The following is a 12,143-nucleotide window of genomic DNA, read 5'->3' as shown; positions in this document are numbered from 1 at the left end:
GCTCAGCATTTTGCCGTCCTCACGTGTGAGCAGCACATAATCTCCAGAATATAAGAGGAAAGAGGCATGTAGAATTTGCTCTCATTCCTGAAATTTGTAGATTTGGCCTTTCACAGAACATTTCAAGTGTAACTTGACCAAAAAGAAAAAAGTTGCTGGGTTGGGTATTTTGTTTTTGGGGGGTTTTTGGAGGAGGGGCGGAAGAAGAGAGTTGGTTGGTGTATGTGTGTTTGTAAATTCTTGGGTTTTTTAATCCACTTACTCAATTTTCTCTTTCAGAAGCTTTTCCAGGTCCGTACTTGGTGGGAAGGAGTAGCTGTCACTGCTGAATGACAAAGCATCTGTATGCAAATTGATGATTCTCTTTGCAAATGTCACTTCTGCTCATTTAACTCAGAAAACCACTGTACTCTCTCCACACAGAAACAAGGAATATATCTGGGAATGTGCTGCCAAGGAAGGGTTTGGACAAGGCAAGACCAATGGTAGGAGTACAACAGCTAAAATTATATCAGTTCTTTCTATAAGGAAATGCCACTTCCTGGGAATAAGTTGCTTTCCACATTAAATATTTCACTGCTTACAGCAGTGTTTGTTGCAGCAAAGTTTTAAACTTACATTACTGTTGACATCTTCTTTTAAGACTTTCAGGCTTTCTGGAACAAGTTTGCTCCTTATTTTTTTCCTCCTTACTTTGTTTTGCAGTTTTTTTAGACTGCCTTGTTAAATATTGGTAGTTACCTTACAGTCAATAAATCTGGAGCTCAGAAATTACTTGGAAAAATTCCTGCAACTGGAGCAGCAGTCAGCAGGGACAAATTCAGAATTAATGTGAGTAACAAAAAAAGTTGGCAAAATGGATGTGAAAAAAGGTGTGTAACTGAATGCTCATTATTCTCATAGATACAAGTACTTACTCCAATAATAGTATTTTGTTATTTATCTAAACATTAATTGATCTGCAGAAGAGGATTTGAATTGCAGAGAGAATCTAAGGGAATACCAGATATGGGAATACCTAGGAGAGAAATTCAAAGTCAGTATACTGGAAAATGAGTACTATTTCCATCCTGTCTGTGACTTTTGGCCCACATCTGCTCAAGCTTCATACTTTTATACTAGAAATACTTAAAACTTCAAGATTTTTTGGTCTTGGCTGCACTATAGAAGGTACAGTTCATGTGTAGTCATGCAGCTTGTAATGTCTTTTTACCTGTGGCTCATAACTATTGGAGAGATTAAGAATGCTCATCATAGCTTTTTTGTTCTTTAAGTGCTTCTGGGTTGTTTTCTTCCTTTTTTTAATTCTTCCTTTGCCCTGAGGCAAAAGCTTATTTCACTGCAGCTTTCAGAGCTTGGGGCTGGTGAAGTATTTGGGGCTGGCAAACTTGATTGAGTTTACCTCCATTTGAAATGAAAAATGCTAAAGAGTCCCTGCTGCTGCTTCTAAATATGTGTCATCCCTATTTTATGCAAGTCCCTTTATCTCCCTGTTTGGAGGTGCCCCCAACATTGTTGTGCTATTGCCTGAACTCCAGCAGTGCTGTTTGGCTCAACAGCACACAAGAATTCCATATCTTCCCACCCAGCCTTTGCTGATTAAAATAGAAATGCCAGTTTTAGCTGAGGAAAGCAGGGGGGTTTAGCACCTGAGAGTGAGTTTGTGGCAGTGACTTCTGGGGTGTTTCCTTTTGCCTTGGAAGGCTCCAAGCAATGCTCTGGCTCTTTAAATGTTTTTGAACCCTGCAGAGTTCTTAGTGCTTTAATCTCCTCTCTTGCCTCTCTCATATGCAAATCCCACATGCTAATTGCAGCAGCAAAGCATTCTTGGACACACTGAGGAATACCTAAAACATTCTTGGACAGTTTGAGGAGCATTGTGGGCCCACTCTGGTTCTTAGGACCTCCTGTCAAAGGTGCATTTGAGTTGACTGCACAATCTACCTTCAGTGACAGATAGATCTCAGCCAGAATGTTCCAGACTGTCTCTGCTCAAGCAAAAGTGACTTTCTGATTTAGGGCACACAGGTAGTAGTAGAGAGCACATCTTTGCTGGCTGCTCATTGTATAGGACAGAGGAGGTTGCTTGTAATTTAAGAAGAATCTCATTTAATGCTATATCCCCTCTGTCTGGTTCCACAACTCTATTAGAGAAAACTGGGTTTGGAGTCTTCTCACCTTTGCACCTGAAGGTTCTGGCTGTACAGACACTGCTGAACCATAGACTCCTTTAAGCAGAGCTAACACTGATAAATACTGATAAGTACCAGTCTTGCTCTGAGCTGGTGACAGTAAACTACCAATTCTGAAGATGCCTCAGTGAAGATGAAACATTTCTTCATCCATCTCTACTCTAAAGACAGATAACTGCTTTGTTCCAGCTTTCAGAGTTTGAACTGCTCTAAACTGTATCTGTTATGCTGTGCTAAATTATTCCAGTGTGTGTTCCATTCTCATGGGAATCTGTCTAACCAAAAGGTAACATTCTTTTTTCTTTTGGAAAGCTGATCCAGACCAGCTGGAGAGGAAGAATTATTGTCAGCAGCTATTTACTAACACTAAAAAGGAAAGAGGAATTGGGTCTCATTTGGGTTTGCAGAATAAAGCACATTCATGCACAAATTTGAGGTGGTGATTTTAGTCAAATGTTCATACAGACTGTTCCATGTCCATGCAGTTGTTTTGTTTTATGCTCACTGCATCAGGGGAACTGGCATGGACTGCAGGAGATTGAACCCATAACTCTTGGAGTTTTCCTCATTTCTTCTGCAGTCTGGGCTGCTCAAGGTTTGTCCAGACAGTAGCCAAGGTATGGCTGTGAGGTAATTAGGGGTTGCTATATAAACAGAATGGTATTACTGGAAGGGGCAGGGAAGGAAAGAAAATCAATGATGTGTCAGATCAGTGCTTAGATAGATATTATTTATAGTCTTAATCCTTAATTACTTGGGTCTCTGTATTTCTATTTTGGATCTTCTCTGGTTGGTTTTTTTGCTCTGCTCTCACTTGTCTGTAATTAATGCCCCAAGAGGCACTTGCCTTGCCATGAGTGTTTCGATTTCTGTTGTCTTTAAACAGTGCAGGGAAGGGATATTTTATTCAGTGCATGTGCAAGAACTATTGATCTATCCAATGTAAAACCAGAGAGTGTAAGTTGTAACAGTAGAATCAAGTGTAGTATACATTAAAAGTAGGAAAACTGTAACATCAAAGACACAAGGATCTAAAGGGATTTGTCCAGTCCAGACTGTGCTGTGATCCCAGAAGAGCCCAAGATTCACCTCAGCTGGCGGCAGTGCAAGCTCTGCATAAGGGAGAGGTTGGTGATCTCTATAATATTTGCATAGAAATGATTCTCAGTGAAAAAGAATTGCAAGTTTTAAATTGTTCTCCATCCTGGCCTAAATTGCCCCAAAACAGCCGCAGTTCCCTTCAGCTGTACTTTTGCAGAATGTCCTGTTGCTGTATCCCAGCCGAAGTGATGTTGTATTTCTTAGGCCTTCCATACATTTTTGTCTTTGACATTGCTTTTGAGAAGTGTGTAGGGGAGCATGCTGGGCAGGGGGGTGGGTGAAGCTGTGGGATCCAGATTGCACATCAAGACCACATTTCATGTGGCACTGACATGAAGCTGCTTTGGGGCAGGGTGATTCCTTACTGAGCTGTACTGAATTTTTGTCTGATCTGCAAGGTTTTTGGAGCATAAATTGTACCTTGATTTAAAAAATTACAAACATTGTTGCTTGAGTAGTAATAGAACCACAGCCTCTTTCTCCTTCTTCATAAGATCAAGCCCAGCAAAAAAGGTCTGTCTTTGGTTTTGAATGATTTAATTTAAATAAATGAAACTATAAACACATAATTTTGCAATTAGAAAGGTCGGAGTGCTGGCCAAGAGTGTGACTTGAAAACAAATTATGGCCAGAATTGTCTTACAGAATTAAACCTTTATTGCCTAAAAGCTGACCATCCTTGTTGATCGCCACATTGAAGAGCTGAGGTTTGGCCAGGCATGACTGGATTCAATTCCTGGCCAAATTAGACTGCTATGAAGCTGCTTTGCTTTCACAGAGTACTTTTTGTAGGCAATTAATCAATATCTCCTGGAGAGCTTCAGCAGAGGCTGTGGTTGTAGTTGCTCAATCACCGAGGTTGCCAAATAATCACATGCATTTGTTTTGTTTGGGAAAACTTCATGTGATGATTTGTTTAAAAAAACAAACCCAAAATTAACACAGACCAATCACTGTGGGTGGCAGCGGGGGTGAGTGTGGGATGCACAACCTAAAAGCCATGAAAAACCCTCTCAAAGTCCAGATATTATGTGGATTTTCTGGAAAAACTTCACTAGACAAACCTGCAGGCCCACAGATGTCCCAGTCAGAGAATCAGAGCTGCTTTAGGTACAGTCCAGTGATTGTGTCTCCCTAGACTTCTGGTCCTGTCCTAATATTTAGCATCCTTCCTCCTGCCTTGCACCTGGGTTTAGTTTAATGCCCAGGTGTGATGGTCTTTGCTGGGAACTCCTGGTCAGCTTTCTCAACTATTAACTGCTACAAATGCAGACATTGCTTCTGTTCATAGTTAAGAGGATGCATTTCTGTGATGTCTTTTTAAGAATTAGTAAATCTGACATGGCTAAAATGAGCCAATGGTATAACTTTGGGGTACAAGAGAAAAGCTACAGCAGGGCTGGTTATTCCACAGCCAAGAATTTCTTTTCCTGAAGCAGAAATCCTTCTGATTTACATCTCTCTGATGGAGATGGCCATTTGGATCAACACATGGAATAGACTTCCTTGTGGATGCTCTAGAGACTAGAAAACAAAGTCAGCCTAAAAATCAGCAGTGTGAGCAGAATTCAGCTGAGGCTGAGGGCAGGGAAGGGCAGTTTAAACCATGTCCTGGCTGTGCTTCTTCCCTGCCCTGTGAACTGCTGTGCCTTGAGAGGCAACGGGTGCTGCTCTAGCCCCTGGAAACAAATGTGCTGAATCCACACCCAGTCTTGGGAATAATGTTCAGGAATTTGCTATTTGGTGATTTTTTAGTTTTCATTTTTTAACAAAAGCAGTTGGTAACGTTAATCTCACAACTAAAATGCTGCTCTGTAATTTCAGATTGACCTGTGAAATTGAGAGATGTAGAAGGGAATGTTCTTTTTACTTCAGTTAAAGGCAATTACAGCCATGATTAGTGTCAACTGGAAAAGGATTATTTTGAAAGCAAGCTGGGACTGTACAGAATAATGAAGGGTTATCTTGGAGAACACTCATGTAGAACATGAAAAGAATAAGCTAAAAATCAAGCTGGGAGAATCAGGGGAGGACAAATCTAAATTTAAAGCAAAGCAAGCTTCTTAAATAAAAGGTATTGATACATTAATAAATCTAGGGAGTTTTGTCAGATTACAAGGCTTCTTTACCTCCTGTCTGCTTCTCAGGAGTTCCTTTTGATTGATGCAGTTGTCCCTGAGCAGCAGAGCATCAAGTTCTGCATTCAGTATTGCCACCTTGTTTGATCCTTATTTTTGTTTTACCTGCTGCTTTCTCTAAGCCTCACCTGCAAGAACAAGGAGAACTAACACTCCTCAGTGGTTTAGGATTTTTTTGTTTTGTTTCATTGTCTTTGGTTGGGTTTTTTTGTTTGGCTGTTTGTTGTTCTAAGTGTTCAGCCTTTGTGGCTGCAGTGAAAAGCCTGGATGTCTGAAGGGAAGTGCCCTGGGATACAAAACTGAATAAGCAAGGAAAAACAACCCGGAATTTACCATGTGTCAATATTCCTTATTCAAACATTCTGGATTTAGGATTTGGTGGACTCATCTCACATCCTTGAACGGTTAGGGTGGGAAATGAGGAGGGAGATAGCACAGGGTGATGTGAGGAGAAGCACGTGTGCATTTATTTTCCTTTGTGCTGCTTCTAAATTCCATCATTGTCTCCCCTGGGCTCAGAGAGAGCTGTCTCAGCAATTCAGAGCTGCAGCAGCTGAAGAGGCTGTAGGGAAATGGGGCTGACACCCTTCAACAGGGCAAAGAAGAGAAGAGGAAGGAATGTGGGTTAGAGGTGCAGAAATCCAGTGTTTTGGAGAAACTCCTGAAGTCTCCAGAAGCAGAAAAATCAAGAAGGAAAAACAAAAAGACAAAATAATTATGTAAATAATGATTACCAATATGATAAAATGGGCATTTAAAAGGCAATATTAAAAAATTAATAATTTCAGAGACCTTGAGACCTTATGGCCAAGATTTTCATTATGTTTATTGCTGGATTTGTTTTTTCCCATAGAGCTGTATGTATTTCCTGCACCTGATCCTACAGGTTTTATATCTAAATTTGCAATTCTAATTAAATGGGTTGCTGTAAGGGCTGTATAGAGAAAATTACTGTGTTGATTTCCAAATTGCATCAATCTCATACTGTCATCAGAAAAAAAAAAAAGAAAAAAAAAGTTAGTTAGGGCTGGATCAATCACATTCTTAAATTTTCCTCTAGCAACAATGGCATGTTTTATTACAGTGTTATAGGGCCAGGTGATTTAAGTGAATTTTCTTTATCTTCAGACATCTAAAAATTAGCAGTCTAGACACCTTGTAGAGAGACACCCCTGGCCTGGCATCCCCAGGGGGCAAATCATCCCATCCCAAGGTAATTGTGTAAGGTAGGAGGAATGAGTCACTCCCAGGAACCTGTTCCTGTCTGCTGCCCCAGGAGTGTGTGGATGTCTAGACACCCAGCATTTGGATAGTTAAGTAAGAGGAATCCCACCCAGCTGCCAAAGGAGCTCAGATGTTTCCTTTGTTATTTGCTTGAATTAGTTTCCAATTTAGATGTAATCTTTCCTCCCCAGACCAATCCAGTCGGATCAAGTTTACATGAACCTTTATCACACTGGGGAACTGAAAGGGAGATTTCCCAGAGCAGGCATAAATACAGCTGGCATCCATCTATCGGCTCCCTTCTTAATTGTGCTTTTATGGGTTTTTTTTGTTACATTTAGGGGTTTTTCTCCCCAAATTGTGCTTTATGTCTGCCACTTCGGCAAATGCCAACAGCGAGCTTTATTCAGATTGTCAGGCAAACTAAGGATTACTTCTTGTGGAGCTGTGAAAGTGCCTGGCAAACAGCATCTGGGAATTGGGAGCTCCTGGAGGTGCTGGGGTGAGTACACAGAGACAGCACAGTGTTTGTGGTGTTGCAGTGCAGGGAGACTCTTCCTCTGTGGTGCGTGTGCTGGGATCCAGAGCTCTCAGCCTGAGCCAGGTTCTGTAGGAAGCCCATTCCCATCTTTCCAGGCTCTAGTGTCTAATTTAGCTGTTGGTTCTGTGTCTTACTGTACAGGTAACAGGTGTAGGACCAGGATTCAACCCAGTCTCTAGTGTCTTTTTATGTTCCTTATTGAAGGATGAAATCCAAAGCTCATGTGATGTCAGAAATAACAGGATTACCTGGATTTATATTGTTCAATCCAAGGAGCAGCCTGTTCCTAAAGCATTTGGGGAAGGAAGAGTTTGAATCAATGACATTTCCCCTCACAAACCAGTTAAAGTGTGTAGAATGTGAGGAGATTATCTAAAATATGAAATTATTCTTGAATTGAGTTGCACTTCAGTCCTTCATGAAGATTATTATGGAATTTGCACTGGCAAGATTCCACAAGGATAAAATAGCACATTCTGTATTTCTAATTGATGTGTTTTACCAGAGCCATTCCAGGCCCTGGGCTGCCACAGTCAGTGCACTCCCACTGACAGGTTTCACCTGTTGCAGGTGTCTGCTGGGGTTTCACTGCATTATGGTCCCTACCTGCATGGTGAATCTACTGAGATATCTAATTGAATTTATGAAGGGCCTTTCATCACAGCTAAATACTTCATGGTCTTGCCAATTAAATTACATCAATCCTATAGAAGGGAAACTGTGGGAAATTGGAGGTCACCATGGAAACCTTCACTGGAGCAGGAAATGAAACTGCTGTGTTGATGAAGTGAGTAATCAGTTATGTACAGCCTAAAAGCAGTGCAGTGCACCTACCCTGCCTCTCATGGCTCTGTCGTGCTGGGCCTCTTCCCCACAGCCTGGCTGGGGCTCTCTTGACTTTAAAAATGTTCTTTGTATGGAACTGAGTGAGCCCTGCCTTTCTGAGCTCGGCTCACAGGGCTGTTTAAGGTTAACATGGCAGCTGAAGCCCAGGCCAGTTCCTCTTTTGTTGTCAATATTGGGAAGAGGGATTAGGACTAATGCTTCTACTGTTACTCAGAAATATTAACAACCTAAGCTTTAAAATAATCAAGGGACTGAATGGCATTTCTCCAAGAGGAATAAAAGGAATAAAGATAAATGGGGATATACATAATATGTATGTGTGTACATCTGTATGAATAGCAAAACCCAAGGCTTTAATCCTTCCCCTGCTTTATGGCTCTGGGAAGGAACTGGGAGGGAACACAAAGCTGGCCTGCTGCATATGCCTGGAGCCTTGTTTGTTACTCTGCTGTGGAGGCAGCTGTCTCTGAAATCTGAAAGAACATGCAATCATTTCTTAAAGGGTTAAACAAAATCCCTAAAGAAAGGCACATCAAGCCTTCACCTGTCTTTCAGTTTTAACTCTATATACTTCCACTTCTCAAATTTCACTTTGTCCTACCAAAAAGAGAAGCATCCATTTTGTAACAGAACAAACTCTATAAACTCCTCCACACTATCAAACCAGTTAAAGATCCCTTTTCCTTTCACAAAGTTAAGGGGTTTTACACAGCTTCTTAGATAATATAATGCTGGGAATACTCCACACATTAGATCCTTCAAGCACTTCTACTGCTAACATAATCAAAAACTAAATGCAAGATTGACATTGTTCTAAACTGCAAAATATTTGAAGATAAAAATCCCCTCAGCTGGCTGCTTTCCTCGCTCCAGCCATGTATCCATGCCAAGTGTAACTGTTGCCATGGCTGCTTTGTCAACTCATTAAAAATAACAGCTCACTCCTCTCCAACTACCCTCCCTTAAAGGAAAGGGATGTGGCCTCCCTAAATCAAACCCAGAGAAGCCTGTGTGCCTTTACAGCACCACTTGAAAGGCACATTATTCAAGGAACTCCTGACTGTCAGAGGGAAAGGCCTGAACCTGTTTGCAAGAATTCTTGGTCTTTCAGAAGTGAAGCTTATTCTGAAATGCCAGGATAGGGGGTGGATCCAGGACGATACTGTAACCAGCTTGTATCTTGCTGGATAACAAATACAGCTACTTCTGAAGGACTGACAAACTTTTTTGGGCTATATCTTGTGTTGTATGTAGAACACCCCTGGCATAAAGACACCTCAAAGCCATGTTGATAGAGTCTCCTTTAAATTACTGTTACACCCTGCCTGCAACTGTAGCTGTGCAGCTTTTCCCTCTGCTGTCACAGAGCACAGCTCCCAGCCCGGCTGCTGGTTCTGTTTTGCTTTTCCAGATGCAGTGTGTGGAGATACAACTGTGCCAGGCTAGAGCTGTGCCTACAGGACCTTGCCCCCTGAACTGAGCCCATCCCTGCCTGCTGGGCAAGAGGACTTGCTGTATGCTCTGATTCTCTGGCCAACACCAAAAAGAGGAGCAGTGATCAATTTACAGGAGAATTATGTGAGGTGAGGGAAAAAGCCACTACCTTTGTGTGACACTTTGACCCATTCTGCCACTACTCCCACTCTTGCCCCTTCTCATGTTCATTCAAATCATTCGATGTAGGAGATGCACCATGGCTATTTATCAGCTTCCAAGTATGGACCTCCTCCCAAATTTAGGGGAATCCTTGTGACAGCAGTGGTGCCACGTAGCCCAAGCCCTTGCACACCCCCCACACCAGGACAAGACTGGAGCTGAGCAGCATTTGAAGCAAATACTGTGGCAACCACAGCTGATAAATGGGAGTTTCTCAGGTACCTGTGAGCACAAGCCCACCACCCTTCACACTGCTGTACCAGCTCCCTGGGAATTCACTTTGGAGAATAAGCATGAATTAGCAAGAGACTCTTTTTTAAAAATCAGTCTCTGCAGCTCCATGCCTGGGTTGCAACATAAGCCATGATAATTCATGGTTCAGATGTGTTCTAATTTTTTACAGTTCAGGAGTGCACTGAAATGATCAAATTGTTTGGATTTACACACTGCTCTGGGGAAAAAACACTCCAAAGTCCAAATAGCTTTGAGGAAGCTTCCAACTGCTAAAAAAGCAGGCCAGATAAGCCACTCTTAAAAAATTTTGTTCTGGACCCAAGCCTCCCCCTTTTCCCACACACTGTAAGGCTTCTTCCTGCACTGCTCCCCAAGAAACAGAACTGCAGAGGAGTCATGAAGGTGTTTTGACTTTTAGGACCTGATCAGGTGATTCGGAACATCCCCCCCCACCCCGGGGGAGAGGCTGAAGTTGGGTTGTTGAGCTTGTGTAAGGTTCTCCTACAAGAAAGCTGGAGAGGGACTTCTGACAAGGGCAGGTATTGACAGGACAAGAGGGAATGGCTTCTAAAAGAGTTTAGATGAGGTAAAAGGAAGAAATTCTTTACTGTGAAGGTGGTGGACACTGAACAGGCTGCCCAGAGAACCTGTAGCCGCCCCATCCCTGTAACTGTTCAAGGCCAGGCTTAATGAAACTTTGAGCAAGTTGGTCTCTTTGGGAGGTGTCCCTGCACATCACAGGGGTCTGGAACTAGATGATTTTCCAGGATTCAATGATCAGAACACATTCCTGGAATTCTCAGATTTCATACCTAAGCACCACTGCAGCTTGGACAGATGGTGGCCTACTGCTATGATCAATGACAAGGCAGCAGCTGTCCAACTGTGACACTCTCCAGGAGCAGGTGAGAATTCACCATGACAGGTCCTTTTCAAAATCCAACCCGCATCTGACAGGATAAGGGTTCCTGAATAGGAACCTAATTCCAAATTTCAGAGTATCAACTGAATTGCTGTAAGTGGTAGGAAATACGTATAATATGCAGTTTCTCCCAATGCCCCTGGCAGTATAATTATACCCAACCCTTTACAAAAATAATGTTAATAGAAGCCATTATAATTCATCAGTTACAGTGGTTTAATTTTGACTGTGACTTTACTATGTAGAATTAAGCACTCTGTTTACATTTCAAGTACAATGCCACTCATAGTCAACAGGAACACAGAAGTGAGACCAACAGCCATGCCTGTTCCAGATTAGCCACAAGTTTTGCACTTGAGCACTTAAAAACTTCAGCAGCAGTAAAGATTGTGAAGATGCTACCACCTCTCCTCATCTATGGAGAGACCACATTGATGTGCACACTGCAGTAAGCACCATTTTTACACCAGTTTGAAGAACCCAAAGATGTTCACACTGCACGAGGGTTCTCCAAGTCATGTGATGTTAATTCCACCTTTTTGTGGCATTTTCTGCTATTTATGTTCTATCCTGCATTTTTAGTTGTACTTTCTATAGTTTTCTCTACCAGAGTTCCTAACTCAGTGGTCAGTTAGAAACAAGCCAAGCAGCAAAGCCTCCATGCACAGGTACATAAGGCTGTAGTAAGGACATGTCAGACTGGGCAAGAATACAAGGCTTAGTTACTGTGACAAGGAGCCCAGAGCTGCCAGCTCAGCCTTCTCCAAAATGTGGCAGAAAGGCTTAGCTGCAGATTCTGGATCTATTTCCAAATTTTTACTTGCACATCCTTCTACCTTCTCCTCTCACCTCTGATAAAACTCGAGTTGGAAACCACTTTTTCCTGCCTTGTGGTTCCTCCCCATCTTTTCTCTGCAGTGCACAGGAGCAAAGTGCATCACATGCTTCACGTACAGATGACCTTGTACGCAGGAAATATGATAGCACCATACACCACCAAACCAACCAGCAGTAACAGCAAAGTTCAAGGAGAAACTGACAAACTTGGAAAACCACAACACTATTAGTGAAACAATGGCAAATTTCACTTCACAGCACCTTATTACACTTTAAAAAGCAATTCTAGAACAGAATTTTGGAATAGTTAGGATTAAATGGACCCCATAACTGTACTTTTATTTGTCCATCCTGCTAAATGAGGATTGAACTGCAGAACTTCAGTGCCTATGGCACACATGCACCTGAGCCTGCACATGGAGTGAGGAGAGTGAAGTCTGCACCCCTCTAGT

The sequence above is a fragment of the Serinus canaria genome, chromosome 5 (genome assembly GCF_022539315.1).
Source record: "Serinus canaria isolate serCan28SL12 chromosome 5, serCan2020, whole genome shotgun sequence".
Taxonomy (NCBI): domain Eukaryota; kingdom Metazoa; phylum Chordata; class Aves; order Passeriformes; family Fringillidae; genus Serinus; species Serinus canaria.
Note: the sequence above shows the minus strand (reverse complement) of the source record.